The sequence below is a fragment of the Carassius gibelio genome, chromosome B21, assembly GCF_023724105.1.
Source record: "Carassius gibelio isolate Cgi1373 ecotype wild population from Czech Republic chromosome B21, carGib1.2-hapl.c, whole genome shotgun sequence".
NCBI classification, from domain to species: domain Eukaryota; kingdom Metazoa; phylum Chordata; class Actinopteri; order Cypriniformes; family Cyprinidae; genus Carassius; species Carassius gibelio.
In genome coordinates, this window is record NC_068416.1 from 1228132 (window position 1) to 1233645 (window position 5514).

Sequence of the window (5514 nt, forward strand, 5' to 3'; positions counted from 1 at the left end):
GAAACATTAATTACTTTTTTGCTCTTGAAAAAAGAAATCGTAAAAAGACATATTCTCTCTGCTTTAAACATTAATAGTGTTTTATGTACAGATCCAGGAATGTTTCAACTTTGGTTTACTCTTTTTATAGAAAACTGTACACTTCTGACGAGTTTCTTTTGAGTATTTGTGATAAAATTTCAGGTATTAAGGATGACTTTAAGCAACTTGTAATTCTGGTATCTCTATAGTTGAAATGGAGGATGCACTGAAATCTATGAAGAAGGGAAAATCTCCAGATACTGATGGCTTATCTGTTGAATTTTATTTACATTTTTGGGACATCTTAAAGCAACCTCTGCATAGTTTGTTGAAAGACTGCATTAAAAAAGGAGAGATGACTCCCTCAATGAAGCAGGGTCTTATTTCCTTGATCCCCAATACTGATAAAGACCCACTTTTAATTGAAAACTGGAGACCTATATCACTATTAAATGTTGATTATAAACTACTTGCTTTAATTCTGGCAGTTCGATTAAAATCTGGCCTTAATAGTTGGCGAAACACAAAATGGATTTATGAAAAATAGGCATATTAGCTCTAACATAAGATTAGTTCTTGATCTTATTGATTATTCAGAGAATATTGATTCAGAAGCTATTATAATGTTTTTGGATTTTTATAAAACATTTGATTCCTTAGAACACCAATTTTTGCTTAAATCTCTTAGTCTTTTTGGTTTTGGATGTACTTTTATCAACATGGTGAGCATGCTTTATAATGACATTAACGCTTTAGTTATGGTTGGTTTTCAAACTACTAAACGCTTTAATTGTGACGGGGGAGTGCGCCAAGGTTGCCCCATTTGCCCATTTCTTTTTATGTTAGCCGTTGAATTGTCATCAATTGTTATTTTAAAAAATCCCAGTTTAGAAGGTATTTCTATTTTTGGTAAATAATTTAAAATCTCTCAACTAGCTGATGATACAACTATATTTCTTAAAGACCAAAGTCAAATTCCCCTGTGTATCAATATTATTAATTATTTTTCTGAAGCTTCAGGCTTATATTTAAATGTATCAAAGTGTGAACTATTCTGTCTGTATGACACTCAACAACCTTCGATGCACCATATACCTGTAAAAAACTGTATCAAGTACATGGGGATTTTCCTTACTAAAGATAGATTGCTTTGCCAATTACTTACTTTTTCACATACAAGAAAAAAAAAATTATTTGCTATAATGGTTCTGTTTGGTACTATGTCCCAACTGCCCCAATTTGTTACAATCTCCAGAGTTTCTTTTAAAATGTAATTTCACCCCTTCTATATTACCAATTTCTCTCTCCAAATTTCACCAACAAGTTTTACTTGCTTGGAAATTGTGTTATGTGCACAATTTTTCTCCCCTCAAAGAAATTCTGTGGAATAATTTTTTCAAGGTTCAATATAATTTTTTATGGATAAGAGGTATGATAGAGGTATTGTTTTTGTTTTGAATTTATTTAAAACTGATGGCAGTATACTGGAATATGAAGAATTTATGACTTTGTATAATTTTCCTCTGCCTGCTAGGACTTTCAATTCTGTCATCAAAGCTTTGTCTCCAAGTTATGTGCATTTATTTAAAACACATCTTTTCTTCAATGAGAGAAAAACAATTATGCACAAACTTTTATTGGATGGAGTTAGCCTTATTGATAAAAAATTGAATACTAAACTTATAAAGCTATTGTTACATTACACAGTTTACACATCCCCTCGATGTAAATCTTTCTGGAATATTTTTTTTGACAGTATTCACTGGAAGAGGGTGTGGTTACTCCCAGAGAAATATTGCATGTCTAATTAAATTAGAGATGTACACTTTAAGATTCTTCATAATGTTTATCCAACCAACTCACAAATTGCCTCTTTTGTTGATCTCTCTGACCTCTCTGTGTATTTTTGGGAGAGCTTGGGTTGTTATCTTCCTCACTTTATCAATTATGATTTAAAATTTTAATTGATGGATATGTTTCTCTATTTTTCTGGGAGAGACTATGTTATTGATAGTGTTGTTTATTTCTTTGTGCTGCATTGTAAATTGTTTATTCACAAACACAAAATCTCTTAAAATCTCTTAAACTCACTGATAACAGTAAGAACAACAAGTTTCTTAAGAACTATGTACGTTTTTTTCTTACTTGTTAGAGGAGTCAATTATTGTTTTTATTTATCATTATTATTATTATTTTATTTATATTATTAAATATAATAAACCAAAAATAAAACCTCTTTTGGCCCAGTTCAGGGCCAGTTAAGGGTGATTAACTGGCTGAGATTCAGGCCAGTTATGGCCCATGTGTGGCCCTAGTCTTTAATCCAGTTCTGCGCCACTTCAGGGCTGTCATTCTTTGCTGCACTTGTGCCGAGGGAAAAGTGATTGTGTGGCCTGGATCTGGCCAGAAGACATTTGCTAAAAACTTTACTTTTAAACTTTACCAAGATTCACACTGACATAGGCAGAGAATTGATTTTTCTAACAGGTAGGGTACAAGTGATTTCAAAACATTTCAGCCGGTGTATATATATTGTGAATATATTATTTACCTCATTTAAGATGCATTTGGTAGCCTATTGAGTCAAGCGCTTCATTGTAGTACTACGGTGATATCTCTTAGCGCACAGCACGAGCAGGTCAAACTACAAAGCAGAACATTAATAACTATGACAGGACTGTCACACCCATACCATTATAATGAGACCACCATTATAATAAAACGCCATGAATGTTTAGAATTTAGCTGCCGTGTTTCTGCACATTGTTTCGTGAAGAACACGTCCACAAAAGGAGTTTGCATTCAGAACCGCACAGACACGTTCATTTGCATTCAGGCTCTTTTTGCAGATAGCCTATAAAGTCCAAATATCAACATTATGTTGTATAAATAACGAAGCGAATTCTATTCACCGTCCTTCGGATGAGACGTTAAACCGAGGTCCTGACTCTCTGTGGTCATTAAAAATCCCAGGATGTCTTTCGAAAAGAGTAGAGGCCTCGGCATCCTGGCTAAATTCGCCCATTGGCCTCTGACCATCATGGCCTCCTAACAATCCCCATATCCGCTGATTGGCTTCATCACTCTGTCTCTTCTCCACCAGTAAGCTGGTGTGTGGTGGGCGTTCTGGCGCACTATGGCTGCCGTCGCATCATCCAGGTGGATGCTGCACACTGGTGGTGGATGAGGAGATACCCCCTGTCTATGTAAAGCCCTTTGAGTGCCTAGAAAAGTGCCTAAATAAATGTAAGGAATTATTATTATTATTAATTATTACATGAAATTATGAGTTTAATCCCAATGATTAAAAATGTGCTATATAAATGCTCACTCTACTGGTCATCTTTAGTGCGCGCAGCTCAAAACAGAAATGCTGAACATTAATAACTACTGTCATATAGGCTAACGTTATAATGAGAGCACTTTTGTAAAAAAAAATGTGACTTGTTAGGGTTTCACTAACGTTTAGTGTTGACTATCTTTTAACCTGATAACTGTCAGTCATGTTTTTGAAGATAGACTTGAATGTGCATGATACACACCTAAATTTTTATATTTCATGTCTGAAAACATTTTGTAACATGATTCTGATGTGCCATTTACATGGTAATGCAATGTCTGATTTTAAAATGGGTTTTGAAGGATGAATTTTGAGATTTTATGTTTTCAAGTGATATATAACTTCTGATGATTTCTAAAATGTGATAGAGAAAAAGGCAACAAAGGTCAAAGCTCCTTTTGTAATGTAGATTTCTGAGGGTGCACTCTTGTCATAAATTAATCTATTACTTTTCCTACATAATTTTTAACAAAAAATATTGGTATAATATATATTTGGGAGTCTTAGACCTTTCCAACGATATATAGTTTGTCAAGATTAGATTAAATTTGATTGTAATATAGTATAGTCAACGTAGGCGTCCCGTATACAGGACGGGGTGACATTTAACAGGTTAATCACAACATAAAAACATTATTTACCTCGTTTGGATCTGTGAGGTATTTGATACACATTTTCCCTGTGTTAACATCAGTGATGTTAGTCGAATGTGAATAAATAAAATAAAACAAATATGATAAGATACTGAGGCTTTAGATTTTTCAGTGAAATATATGAGGGTCTTTAGCGTAAGATGGATTTTAACATTTTAAATATAATAATATATTTTATTATCAGAGAGATGTAATATCTGAAAGTAATGTTTTAAAATAAAATAAAATAAAAGTAAACTGACAGAATAACTGTACTTGTCGCTGTCACTGGGGCATTACCTTCAATTCTGTACTGAATTTACTGAATTTCAGGAGAATTACGGCACTAATATACAATCCTACAGGGCAGATAAGGTACAAAAGTGTACATTTTCATTGTTATTCTATTCTATTATTTGAAAGTACTGCCCCATTGGCAATTTTTTGTACCTCTCAAAGTATAGTTTTTGCAAAAAAGTTTTTTCTTCTGACAGATACATTATATGGTGGATGAATTACCGCAGAGGCCAAGGCATATCCAGCCAATTCAGAATTTCCTAGGTGACCACAGAATATCGTGATGACAAATGGCAGTAGAAAGTTTAGGATCCTGGAGATGAGCTGTGGATGATGAAAATGCAGATATCAACAGGGAACATGAGTGTAAAAAAAAAAGAAAACAGATATATTCACCAGTCCTACACTAGACTATTTGAACTCCAGGTTATGCCCATCAAAACCAATATTAGTTTTAATATGAAATAAATACAAAAAATGTCATAAATATCATTTATATGGAAAACAATTCCACTTTTAAAATAAAAACCAAAAATGAATTTATATACACTGTTAAAAATCGCTGTAAAAAAATGGCCAAATTTTGACAATAACATACTGTTTTTCATTTAAACGGTGCATTCTGGGTAATATTTATCATTTTCGAGAAGGTAGCCTGCTGCGATGTATCGTAAATTAACAACATTCAAAGTCGACACTCAGCGGCTGTGTTTCAAATCACACCCTACACCCTCATTCACTATTCCTTACATGAGTTTACTAATATAGTCCACCTGACAGAGAGAATGAAAACTAATGAGTGAATTCAGACACTGATCAACAGCTGCTGTTAACGAGTAGAATCACTGAAGAAAAAAGAAACAAGACAAACACATGAATTACAACTGACTTCAGCCACAGCCTTAGATGAAATCAACTGAAGATTTAAACAATCAACAAACAGCTTTATCAACTTCACTCATTACTAACCAGACTATTTCTATCAGATCAGAGATCAGAGATCAAAAGATCTTACTGAGAATTACAGAGATTTAGATGATAATGTTAGTTTCGTTTAGCATCACCATTGTGGAGATCAGTGTTTGCTTTAGTTGAGCTCCTGACCCTTAACTTTTGTATTTTAAATTTTATTTCATTGCTGTATTTGTGTTTTTATGGTACATCTGTTACAGCAATATTAATGTTAATGGTCAAGTGGTTATGGCTGTTTCTGTCAGGCATTAT